The 13,646-nt window shown below is 46.3% G+C and overlaps 1 pseudogene; it reads left to right on the top strand.

Annotated features, from left to right (window-relative positions):
- Positions 1-11,429: 11,429 nt before the first annotated feature.
- On the top strand, positions 11,430-11,547 carry LOC124614469 (annotated as a pseudogene).
- Positions 11,548-13,646: the final 2,099 nt, after the last annotated feature.

The raw sequence follows: 13,646 nt of genomic DNA, 5'->3' as shown, positions 1-13,646 counted from the left end.
GCCAGACAACCAGGACGGTGGACGTCAGGTGCAAAGAACACCAGAGGCGCACCAGACTCAGACAGGCAACAAAATCTGCCACAGTGGAGCACTGTCTGGAGTTAGGCCACTCAATGGACTACAACAACACCAAAATTATGACACAGACGCCAAGATTTTGGGACAGTGTCGTAAAGGAAGCCATCGAGATCAAGGTCACTGACAACCTAGCAAACCGAGACAGCGGTTACCAGCTTAGCTCGGCGTGGAGTCTGGCTCTGGAGCTTATTAGGGCTCAACGAAATGAACCAACAAACTCCTCAAGAAGTAGTAACACTGCAGGAGTAGCCCCAGGCGGGTGCGGACCGCGAACGCAACTCCCGACGCAGGACGAGCCTCTGACAGCCGCCACGATCGCAGATGATGGACGAGCCGAGCATGGACGACCGTCGAAGCACCAGGGAAGTGCCAACATCGCAGGATCAGCGCCAGGCGGGCGCGGACCGCGAATGGAGCGCCCAACAAAGGACAGGCCTCAGAGAGCTGCCACAGATGGAGACCAAGTCGGGCACGGACGTCTGAGGGAGCACCAGGGAAGAAACAACACCTTACAAGCGGCGCCAGGCGGGCGCAGACCACGAACAGAGCCCCCGACGCAAGACGGGCCTCAGACAGCTGCCACAACTGTAGGTGGTGGACTAGGCGGGCGCGGACGTCTGTCGGAGCACCAGGGAAGTGCCAACACCATGGGAGCACCGCCAGGCGGGCGCGGACAACGAACAAAACGCCACATACGGGTCCGGCCCCAGACAACTGCCACGACCACAGATGGTGGACGAGCCGGGCGGGGACGTCTGTGGGAGCACCGGGGAGGGGTTAAAACGTCAGGAGCAGCACCTGGCGGGCGCGGACCGCGAACGGAACCCCCGACACAAGACAGGCCTCAGAGAGCTGCCACAGATGGCGCCCAAGGCGGGCGCGGACGTCCGAGGGAACACCGAGGAAGAGACAACACATTACAACACCGCCAGGCGGGCGCGGACGGCAAAGAGAGCACCCAGCGCCCTCTGGGCATAAATACCAGACAAGATCCTCCAACACGGCAGTCTCAGGTAGCACCTGAAGAAGGCAACGAGTTACGTGGCCGAAATATTGTGCCAGAGCGACACAAACATCTGGCAGTGGACACGATTTTTCCACATGTCATGTACTTATGTTGTTTGTAAATTGCTGTTTATCGGCTGTATATGTGTGTTACGTTCTGGACACGAGTAAATAAATAAAAACCCCACTGGACACCCGAAAGCACATCATTGGCCACTCACAACGAGAAAACCAGGAAGCTCAATAAAGATTTACTTGACCAGCACGTATAACTTGCTTAACTGGCGATATTAAGTTTAAATTGAGCACCGATGTCAACACTAAAATCGTACCACACAGGATTCTGTACTGAGTCCTTTTGTTTGGTGGCCTGATGACGCTTTATGCCAGAAACGTGTGAACTGATAAAGTTTTAATAACAGATGTGCTTTAGTACTGTTTAACGCTTTCCCGAAGTAATAGCTGCTTGAAACGTTTTCGGGCGTTGTGTCGGATAGTACTAAGTTGCACAATGTTTTTCAAAAAGGTACTGCTAATCATCCTCATCTGCGACTGTCGCTTGCTGTTGAGGCTCACCATTTCATGTACAGGATCGCTAGAAAAGCTTAAGTGGCAACAGCTGTGCCCCATGTTGACATAATGTTCAGCAGCCATATGAATTACGGGGAGGCAGATATCCTTCAACCCACACATTTACTGGCGCTCCGTCATTAAAGAAGTAATGGAAAGGCGTATAGCTGATGAATTAACTAACAAGGATACGGATTTCAACTCATCAAAGCTTGAGAACCAAGATCGGCCTCAAAAAAACGAATGCAGGGAGTTAACATAGATGGGGAATCGAAGCCAGGACGGATAAGACGGGCACTACCACCGCGGGCGTACTCTGGGGTCAGCGGCTAGTTTCTCCGGCAGGGGGGGGGGGGGGTCTGCATGTGGACTTTCTCTATGATGACGTTATAGACCTCTCCCTTGGCGCCCGAGCTTTTCTAGCGAACCAGCGCATAAATTGGCGAGCAACAACAGCGAACCCTATTCGCACAAGTCGTTGAAATGTCATGCAATTTGCACAATACAATCCTACGCAACACCCGTGAACCTTTCAAGAAGGGCACTGTTGGTACTAGGGGCCAAGAAATAGGTGAATATGGCGTGTACACCTAGGTGGTATAGAATTTGCCATTCTTAATATAAATCTGGATGGTTTGATGGGGGCTAGAATCGCGATAATTAGGAATACGAAGTCCACCCTCTCACTTCCGCGCCACTGTGACCGGATGTCAAACAATGGTTCAAATGGCTCTGAGCACTACGTGACTCAACTGCTGAGGTCATTAGTCCGCTAGATCTTACAACTAGTTAAACCTAACTAACCTAAGGACATCACAAACATCCATGCCCGAGGCAGGATTCGAACCTGCGACCGTAGCGGTCTTGCGGTTCCAGACGACCGGATGTCAGACGAAATGCACTCTTTTTGTGGGGCGCAGGTGATGTACATTGCTTCCACAGCATCAGACTGGATGAGATTTTCTGGCAACAAACCAAAAGTGGTCGCCAAAAGAAGCGAAGTTGAAGCGTGTGATGAAGCTTCGGTACTTCCCATGAAACGGCACGAGCCCGTAGCTCCTGAGCAGGCGCGGCGCACTCCCGTGTCCAGGCACATCCAGGGCCTGTGACTCAGCCGTCAGTCCACTTTTATACAGACAGTGCGGCGCCCGCCGGCTCGTCAGCCACAGCTCGGTTGGCCGCGGACACGGCTGGGCAGCGCTGCGCGACGCAACATTTATGGCCTCTCACGCTCGTTCGCGTCTGTCTCCTCCGGAGCCAACTGCGCCGAGTTAACGTCTCTGACACGATTACGAGTGCTCTACAGTACAGGGCCATTCAGAAAGATGGACTCCATCAAGTTTTATTTCTTGATAAACAAATTGGTCAAATACGGAGGCAGCACTAAACAACACAATAAAGCTCAAATCGCTCCTATAAGCTGACGACCTTACGCTGGTTTCTTCAAGAGAAGATGATTTACAAAAAAGAATTTATGAAGTAAATAAAATATGTACAAAATAAAATCTTGAAATATCTTCTAGTAAATATATGTCAGTTCCATTTTGTGGAAAGTATTCAGCGAGAACTCAAATAGCAGTTAATGAAAAAACAATAGATCGGCTTAACTATGTTAACTGTCTAGGATTAAAATGTCGTATGAACACAAAGATGATATGCAGATTAAACTGAATAGATTTGCAAGTGATTATGGAGCAATTAAAGGACCTTTGAAGCATAAAATAGGAAAAGAAATCCGTGTGAAATATTAAAAAACAGTTGCATATCCGACATTATCACATAGAAATGGATCGTGGCTATTGAATAAAACACAAGAAAAGCAAAATACAACCAACAAAAATGAGATTTCTGAGAGTGATGAAGAAGGTAAAAGAAGACATACAATACGAAGTGAAGATATTCGAATGGAGTTGAGAATCTGGACTGAGAAAGAAAAACAAAAGGAAAAGAAATCGATACAGACAGACTACCACATCAAATAAATAGCTTTAAACCAGAAGGGAAGAGAGGTCCTGGCAGGCCGAGAAATAGATGGGATCCGTAACATGCCACAATTCGGCTTCAACGGAAAACGTAAAAGAAGAAGAGATAAAGTGCAGAGAAGGAAATGCAAGTAACTCTCTGAATTGTAGACGGATTGACTCGAATTGTAGTAGGGTTTTGGAACATGTTGTGAAGGAATACTATATCTATTGGCACACAACCGGCACGGATTCAGAAAATATCGTTTTTGCGAAACACAGCTATAACTTCATTCACACGAAGTGCTGAGTAATATCAACACGCAATCTCAAGTTGAGCCCGTATTTGTAAATTTCCAGCAGACTTTGGTCACTGTACCTCACAAGGGGCCTCTAATCAAATCGAATACCTACGGATTATTGTCTCAGTATTGCGACTGGATTCGTGGTTCCTTATCAGAAAGGGACAGTTCGCAATAATTGACGCGAAATCAGCTAGTGCAACAAAAGAGATATTTGGGGTTCCCAAAGGACGTGTTACTGGCCCTCTGCTGTTCTTAACCTATATCAACGATTTAGGAAACAATCTGAGCATCCTTGTTGGATAGTTTGCAGATTGTGCTGTCCGTTTAGTAAAATCATCAGAAGACCGGAACCATTTGCTAAATGATTTGGATAATATACCTGTATGGTATGAAAACTGACAATTCACTCTAAACAATGGAAAGTGTGAGGTACGTCACATGTGTACTAAAAAAATTCTCTTCCTTTTTCGTTGCACGATAATTTACACAAATTTCAATGTTCTCAATTCAAATAAACACCTATGGATCACAGTTACGAACTACTTACACAGGAACCTTCATGTGGAAGATGTTGTGGGGAAGAGTGGAGAAGGCGAACGAAAACAAATCCACTAGAGAGACTGCTTACACTACGCTGATCCTTCCTCATCTGGATTATGGCTGCACGGTGTGCGGTCTTTACCTGATGGGATTTACAAAAGACATCGAAAAAGTTGTAAACAAAAGCAGCTCATTTTGTATTACGTGAAATAACGGAGAGTGTCACATTTGTGGTAAGCAAACTGGAGTGGCAATCAGTAAAAGAAAGGTTTTTTTTGCAGTGAGTTCTTTTCATGATACTTTCTTCTCGGAGTGTCAAATGTTTTTGTGACTCTTATATAAATAGGTGAAAATGATCATCGTGGTAAAGCTCTGCGCACTATGGGACTTAACATCTTAGGTCATCAGTCCCCTAGGACTTAGAACTATTTAAACCTAAGGACATCACACAAATCCATGCCCGAGGCAGGATTCGAACCAGCAACCGTAGCCATCGCGCGGTTCCGGACTGAAGCGCCTAGAGCCGCTCGGCCACAGCGGCTGGCACTCTTAGTAAGGTAAAAATATCAGAGCTCACACGAAAAAATTTAGGTGTTGGTTCCTCCCAAATGCATTTAGAAAAAGGACGGTCGAGATAGTATGCCATCTGACAATCTGCCAAGGGTGAATTGCAGATCAGTCACATAGATATGGATCTAAAGTTTCGATTGTCACTGTTAGAGAGCTGATCAGGGCCGGTAGAGAGCCCAAATGAACCACCAACTAGGAAAAGGGTAAACAACGGACTGGCCACATGTAATAGAGGGAACGAAACGAACTGAAGAAAGTTTTATTGAACAGTTCAAACATATGCTCGTAAATTTTAACGATTTCCTCTCCCATCTGTGTATAGTTTATTCATATCCACTGTATGTTTCTTGATCCACTCTATGATTTTTGAAATGAAAATTTACTGAAATGTGACAATCTTTTTTAATAAGCCCGTATAACGCTCTGTGTAATCAGCAGAAAAGCTTAGTTTTAAAATTTTTGTATTTAACACCCACGGTATCGTCGATAGATAGATCTGTTTTATTGGATGGACGTCTATACCAATTCAGTGCTCGGGTATATCATATAGGAAGTTTTCATCTACTTCGTCAGGGTAAACATTCCAGGACTGAAACTTCCTGGCAGATTAAAACTGTGTGCCCGACCGAGACTCGAACTCGGGACCTATGCCTTTCGCAGGCAAGTGCTCTACCAACTCAGTTGGTACAGCACTTGCCCGCGAAAGGTAAAGGTCCCGAGTTCGAGTCTCGGTCGGGCACACAGTTTTAATCTGCCAGGAAGTTTCATATCAGCGCACACTCCGCTGCAGAGTGACAATCTCATTCTGATTCCAGGACTGGTCCCCAGTCTTGCTGGGATGAGTCAGTGGTGTGCTAGTGTGTTGGCCTCTCGAGTGGCTAGATGGCCAATGAAGCACAGACCGGTGTGTTTGTGTAAATGGGCATTCCTCATCCCGCATTTATCTTTGTATCTGTATTGCACTGAAAGTTTCGACGGTATACTTTGTGCCTTGTTTGGAAACAAAATTGTTCCATTCACTGACGGTGCTTGCTGTTGACAAGTCATGGCCATTTTACCCTTCGCCTCCAAATCTACATTCAATATTGCTCAGTTCCGATTCCCGGCAGTGTTCGTTGACAGCAATTCACAGCTGTTTTGATTCCTTTACAGATGAAGGGGTGGCCGATATGTTCCTCGTGTATGGGTTCACTTAAGGTAATGGGAGATCTCAACAACAACGCTATTCTCCGATGTTCGTGCAGCGACAGCAACCACTTCACAGTAGTGACGGTTGATGATTTAGTTCGTTTTTATATACTGTAGTTATAGCAGTAGGGTACACTGTCGGAGGATGACATGGCGGCCGGTCAGTACCGTTGGACCTTCAGAGCCTTTTCGGACGGTGTTAGTTATTTTTAATACACTGTCGGAAAAGATCGCAACACCAAAAAACAATTAATGTCGAGTAATAAAATTTTGGGAATACATTTGTCTAGACAACATATTTAAGTGATTAGCATTGCAAGTTGACAGCTTAAGGTAAGCGCGAGGTAAGCCATTGTAAATGTGAAATGCTGGTACACTAATAACCGGAATGATGAATGTAAGCACGCAAACGTACATGTATTGTGTTGTGCCAGTGCCAGATGTCAATTTGTGGAATGGAGTTCCATGGCTGCTGCACTCGGTCGGTCGATGCTGATTCTGGAAGACGCTGGAGTTATCGTCCAAAGATGTCCAACATGTTCTCAACTGGCCTACTTCTATCCAAGACATGGCCATCACTGGCACTGGGGTAGCACAGGCTTTCATTAGAAAACGCCACAGACCTCCACCGTACCCTCCAATGAGCTCTCGCTTCACACCACTGAAGTCACTACCTCTACACCTATATTTATACGCTGCAAACCACCGTGAGGTGCATTGCAGAGGGAACGTCAAATTGTACCACTTACTAGAATTGCTTCCTGTACGGACTGTGGAAGAATGATTGTCTGAATGCCTCTGGGCGTGCAATAGTTTTTGTACTGTCATCTTCACGATCCCTATGTGAGCTTTAAACTGGTTTGTTAATAGACCTTCCCTGGATAGCTTACGTCTGTCTTCAATAGTCTTTCATTTAAGTTCCTTCAGCATCTCTGTGACACTCTCCACGGATCAAACAAACCTGTGACCATTCATGCTGCCCTTCTCTAGGTTTAATATACCCAGTTATTCCGATCTCCTACGGGACCCGCCAGGGCAGCCGAGTGCACTAACGCGCTGCTTCCTGGACTCAGGTAGGTGCGCCGGCCCCGGATCGAATCCGCCCGGCGGATTAACGACGAGGGCCAGTGTGCTGGCCAGACTGGATGTGGTTTTCATGTGGTTTTCCACATCCCACTAGATGAATACCGGGCTGGTCCCCACGTTCCGCCTCAGTTCCATGTACTGCAGAAATTTGAAACACGTTTTCACTGTTTTACGATTTACATTAGACACAGAGTGCTGGGGTGCACTAATTCCGTCCGGGGAGGTACAGGGTGGCGACAGGAAGGGCATCCAGCCACCCCTTAAACTTAACAGTCCAAATCCGATTAACCATGGCCGACCCTGCGTAACCGTGGGACAAGGCGCAAGCGATGGGTAGAAAAGATAGATAGATAGTCCTATCTCCTACTGGTCTCACACACTTGAGTGATTTGTAAGCAATCTCCCTCTTAGGTTATTTGCACATCCCCAGTGTTGTACCAATAAAGCGAAGTCTACCAACCTGCTTCACCAGTATAACACACGATACAGGGTGTCTGGCTCGGAGCCAATTCGTTCTGAAGCCATGATGCCAACTGCTGCTGCAGATGTAGTACGATGGCCAGAGGCATTTGGGAGGAAGACGGTTCAAACCCACGTCCGGCCATCGTGATTTAGTTTTTCCGTGGTTTCCCTAAACCGCTTCAGGCAAATGCCGGGATGGTTCCTTCGAAAGGGCGCGACCGACTTCCTTCCCCATCCTTCCTTACTACGATGAGACTGATGACCTCGCAGTTTGGTCTCCTCCCCAACTCACGACATATATGCCATAGGCATATGCCGAATACGATGGTTTTCCCCCTCGGTAGTGCCACATAGCCCTCCGGAGCCGGGTCTTCTAGGATATGTACATTCTCGTGATCGCCGCTGCTAGCAATCATGTACAGTGACTACATTCTTGCCAGTTCTTTCTGCAATATGGAAGAAGGAACATCCAGCTTTTCGAAGCCTTAATACATGAAATCGTTCAAACTCAGTGAGGTCTAGATAATGGCATCTTTTTCACCTTAAAGGCGTCCTTCATTAACGTGAACTCATCAAGTTCATTCTCAAAGATAACACCATAACAGCGTATATTTAAAGCAAACGTGATTTTCATCCTCTTAATGGTCCTGGTAACTCTACTCTTATGCGACTGGCGCGAAATTTGAATAGAAGTTATTTTCAAATGTAGAAAGGTGCCTAATACATGTCTACCAACTTGCACTTATGTTGCACAGTAACTTCATGCTGTTAGTGCATATTACAGACTTTTTAAATGATGCGAAGGTATGTTGATAGAAACGAAAATAATTGGGGAAACAAACCGAATAAATCATAATTTCATTATTACTCAGCCATCGAAGACTACGGGAAAAAAAATACTCAGAAATTTTAACTGAACAATCTGTGCAATTTTGTCTGTGGAGTACAGGTTTAATCCGTATTTGTTCTAATTCCTCAACGAACTTTTCTTCTTGAATATTCATATCTTGTACTAAGTAGACTCTTCGTTTTCAAAACTATAAAAAGGGAGTAACGACCAGATAACATTAACATTTCGTTCTGAAAACTGTCGTACGCCGCGGCTAAGAAGCTTATTCACACGCATCGAAATATTTAGATGAAACCTGTTTACTGATCTTCAGACGTGTGTGAAACCTAACCCCGTAGACATATCGGCAGTTATCTCTGCTTTTTTATCCGCCAACACAGCGAGCCCGTACTGACGTTCACCACTACCGCATGCCTCGGCCGCTGCAGTGTGGGTGACTAATAGCAGTCTGCACGTTGTCGTCCCAGTGATTCATGCGCTGTGCTGCACGTGTTACAAATGATCCGACGTCAGGCCGCGTGCGCTGCGCGCGCCGGATGATTAACGCGTCTTTCTTGCCGTGTTCCTCTGTGCAGTCGGGAATTCTGACGGGAAGTGCTGGGCAGGGAGAAAGGCTTTTGTCTCACTAGTGACAAACAATAGCCTCTCTCTCGTCTTTGTTTAACGCAGGGATGCGCTCCTGCAGAACGAGCTATTCTCTGAATGGTGACCACACAATAGCTGCGAATCGAGGTAATGTCTACTGCTCTCGGCAAACGATATTCTTTGAGCCGCGACGTGCATCACGATCCGAAGCTTGATTGCGGACTTCTTCCGTCAGTTTTAGGAATTTCTGTTCGTCAGCAACTGGACGTTTTCTTCGTAATGAACAGATAACCGAGGACACATATCGGAGAAATATTCTCTGTATTTTATTCGGCTCCTACATTTTAATTTGTGAACTGTAAATTATGTCGTCAGTACACACACACACACACACACACACACACACACACACACACACGCTCACACGCACACATATACCGTCGCAAACAAGATGACAGAGAAACTTGCACCATTCTTCACATCTGACTGCATTTTACCAAACTTTGGTATGCAAATTAGTTTAGATTCGTTAAAATTTTACAGCTGAATTTTACGTGTACGGAACAAGGAGAGCTATCAGCGACATACACAGGTATAGGAATCACTCTGATCAAAGTTTCAGCTTGATGGCACTAGTGGTTAAATGTTTAGTTAAAATCCGCAAGAAGGCAACTAATAAAACAGCTGTTGCACGGTGTCAAAGTAGCTACTTCGTTAAAGCTCCCATTTACCATGCACAGTGGGTTCAGTCTAATGCTGTTCCATTGGTTCCCCCCGGACCCTGAAGATGGCTGCAGACGCTGGCCTCATCGTCTCTAGAAAGCTGGTAAGATAGAAGCTTCGGCAGTGCTCCTGTTTCGTCGGAGACCGAACTAAAAATCTGAGAACGTTCGTCGTCTTACTCTCTGTGCCTGTGCTTCGTTCGGTTCAGATGTTGGTGGTGATAGGTCGTCCTGTATATAACAATGAAGATGGATCATCCTTAAAACGCCCGTTAGTCTTGGGCATCTAACAGGGTCGGTTTTTCTATGTAGATCGATGGGTGTGTTTAGCATGTGTTGACGTGCCGCAGACGTCTACTTTTGTTTTGCGCCATGTTCTACGGAGCATAAATTCCACCAACTGAGTCACTCATTGTTAATTCACCGCCGCCATTGCTGCCGTAGTGCGAGATGCTGCTGTCTAATCTCCAGACCTCGCGGGCAAGCCTGGTTCAAACGGCTCTGAGCACTATGGGACTTAACATCTGAGGTCATCAGTCCCCTAGAACTTAGAACCACTTAAACCTAACCAACCTAAGGACATCACATACATCCATGCCCGAGGCAGGATTCGAACCTGCGACCGTAGCGGTAGCGCGGTTCCAGACCGAAGCGCCTAGAACCACTCCGGCCGGCGGCAAGCCTGGTAAAGGATTTACAGGAGCTGGGCAAAAATAATGAAACACCAAAAAGCTGCACAGTATCATGCCTCGGGATGGATGAAAAGGGGTGTTGTATGGTTTTCAAGGGAATCTTATACAATTCTTCCTGAAAAATATTGGCAATTCCAGTTAACAGTGATCAAAATGGGTGACGACCACCCACTATTCACTCCAAAACAGGCCACAAAGCTCAGTATTAAGCAGATCGGGAGACGTTTGTGACACTGGTGGTGTGACAGTTCATCCTCGGTCTCTCGAAACTAGTCCTGGATGATGCGAGCGGCGTGCACAGACGATCCGGCTTCTGGGAACACACCTTCCTCATTGGGGAGCAAAAATTGTACCGTGAGACGGACCTGGTCTGCCAAAATGGTCACAGTCCTTGGAAGTAATGCGACAGTCCAAAGTGTCCATGTAATCCATGGAATACCACGACATGGCTGCCCAATTTATCTTGACGTAAACTCGGCCAGATGTTGGAAACTGTGTGAAAGAAGACTCATCCGACCAAATGGCATTCTTACACTGCTCCACAGACCAAGTGCTATGGCTTCGGCACCATGTTTCCCTCTTACGAGTGTTTGCGTCACTGATGAGTGGGTTTGGAATTCCAGCTCGCATTGCACTTCCCTGCACACGGAGCTCCATTCCGTCTTTTTCGTGTTAATAGTGTTCGCAAATGCGACATTCAGTTCTGCAGTTAGTCTTGCAGCTATCGTCCTATTATGTTTCGTCACAATCTTCTTCGGTGGCCGTGTGTCACGATGACTCATCACACAATTTTCTGCGCGTTATGATTTAGCGGAGGCAACGGCCTTGCCGCAGTGGATGCACCGGTTCCCGTGAGATCACCGAAGTTAAGCGCAGTCGGGCGTGGTCGGCACTTGGATGGGTGACCATCCAGGCTGCTATGCGCTGTTGCCATTTTTCGGGGTGCACTCAGCCTCGTGATGCCAATGGAGGAGCTACTAGACCGAATAGTAGCGGCTTCGGTCAAGAACATCATAAAGACCGGGAGAGCAGTGTGCTGACCCCACACCCCTCCTGTCCGCATCCTCCACTGAGGATGACACGGCGGTCGGATGGTCTTGGTAGGCCACTCGTGGCCTGAAGACGGAGTGCTTATGATTTAGCGGATGATGTTTTTCCACGTTCCTTGTATGCAGTATAAACCTTGGATATGGTGCCTCTTGAAACACCAAATACTTTCGCTCCCTTGGTTACAGGATTACACGAACAATTTGCCCACATTCGCATGCACTTACCTTCGACAGACTGCACTCACAACTACATAGTGCACTACTCTGAACACGACTGACAGTTCTGAGGTATTGAGGACATTGCGCAGGTGCCGTTCGTAGTGAAAAAGAACAGCGCAAGTATGGCCATCATCTGTATCTAAATTCAGACACGTATTTCTTGCGACATTTTCACATTTTGGTCTGACCTTTGTATGTCAGGAGTTCAGTACCCCATAAGAGTTCTCTTCGTTGCTAGGCCTCCCTTGCTCTTTGAAATCACTTATCAAAGGTTAAAAGTCCTCTGAGCACTATGGGACTTAACATCTGAGGTCATCAGTCCCCTAGAACTTAGAACTACTTAAAACCTAACCTACCTAAGGACATCACACACATCCATATCCGAGTCAGGATACGAACCTGCGACTGTAGCAGCCGCGCAGTTCCGGACTGAAGCGCCTAGAACCGCTCGGCCAATGCTTCGGCGTTGGGTATTAATCTTACAGTGTATTAACGCCTTTTTTTCTCCTCAGTAGTAAGATACGGTCGGAAACAATGATTGTTGTGCCTCCTGCGTTGCTTGAGATAGTGACAGACTGTATATTCAGTTTTCGGTTACAGTTCCTGTTAACGATTCCCATGACTTATTAAGATGCAGCACAATGAACAGTGCTGTAATTTATCAGTGTGATTACACTTTCTGTTAACGATTCCCATTTATCACTAAGATGTAGTGCAATGACAATACTACAGTTTGTCAGTGATTCCCATTGTGTGTAAATCTCATTGTTTACTGAACAATATAACCGTGCTGTTTTCCCTTACGTCTGTTTTGTTTTATGTTGATTTGTTGAACCCTCTATCGCGGTGTTCCCTTGTTTTCTGCTGAACTTTTATTTCATCCAACGTCGTATTCTGGAAGAATACCCCCACGCCTGTAAATACGTGAGGGATTCCACAGCCAATAGTTAGCAATTTCAGAAAATAATCAACACCGCAAGCCGATCTAGAACATAGGTAATAATAACATCAATCATTCATACAGTCGTAACTCAAAATGTTTCTGGGCAGCACGTAATTTATTATAAAAACAAAACAGTTAGTTCAAATGGCCTTGAGCACTATGCGACTTAACTTCTGAGGTCATCAGTTGCCTAGAACTTAGAACTAATTAAACCTAACCAACCTAAGGACATCACACACATCCATGCCCGAGGCAGGATTCGAAACTGCGACCGTAGCGGTCACTCGGTTCCAGACTGCAGTGCCTAGAACCGCACGGCCACTCCGGCCGGCAAAACAGTTAGTTACGAAAGGTAAAATTGTCGTCAAGACAAAGGTTGGTTTGGGCACCACAGTGCTTCACTAGACATGGTGCTATTGGATGGAGTACGCTATTGCCTTCCTGCGACCTTTGAACAGCATGTCCGCGGGTGGGTGGTGGTGGGGGATGGAGGGGGGAGGGGGTATAAAGTTTAACGTGGACTCCGAAACACCGTACACCTCGACATATTTCACATCAATAAACATTTACAGAAGTGATAAGCGGCACATAAAGTTTCTAGGACTAATCTGGATCAAACTCGAGACCTTTGGCTCTGGGATCTGGCACTGTATCTGTCAGTAACATATGAACAGCGGGTTACAACCGTGGGTCAAAGATGATCTCTAAATCAATGTAGATTTGCGCCGCCAAAAGAACTTCACAACGCCAGCGCTAGATATCTCAAAAAATGCCCACCTTAAGATTATTGCAAGTTCTCAAAATGCGAAACATCATAGGAA

Source organism: Schistocerca americana, chromosome 4 (genome assembly GCF_021461395.2).
Source record: "Schistocerca americana isolate TAMUIC-IGC-003095 chromosome 4, iqSchAmer2.1, whole genome shotgun sequence".
Classification (NCBI taxonomy): domain Eukaryota; kingdom Metazoa; phylum Arthropoda; class Insecta; order Orthoptera; family Acrididae; genus Schistocerca; species Schistocerca americana.
The sequence above is the reverse complement of the archived record's forward strand: the minus strand, read 5'-3'. Positions and strand labels throughout refer to the sequence as shown.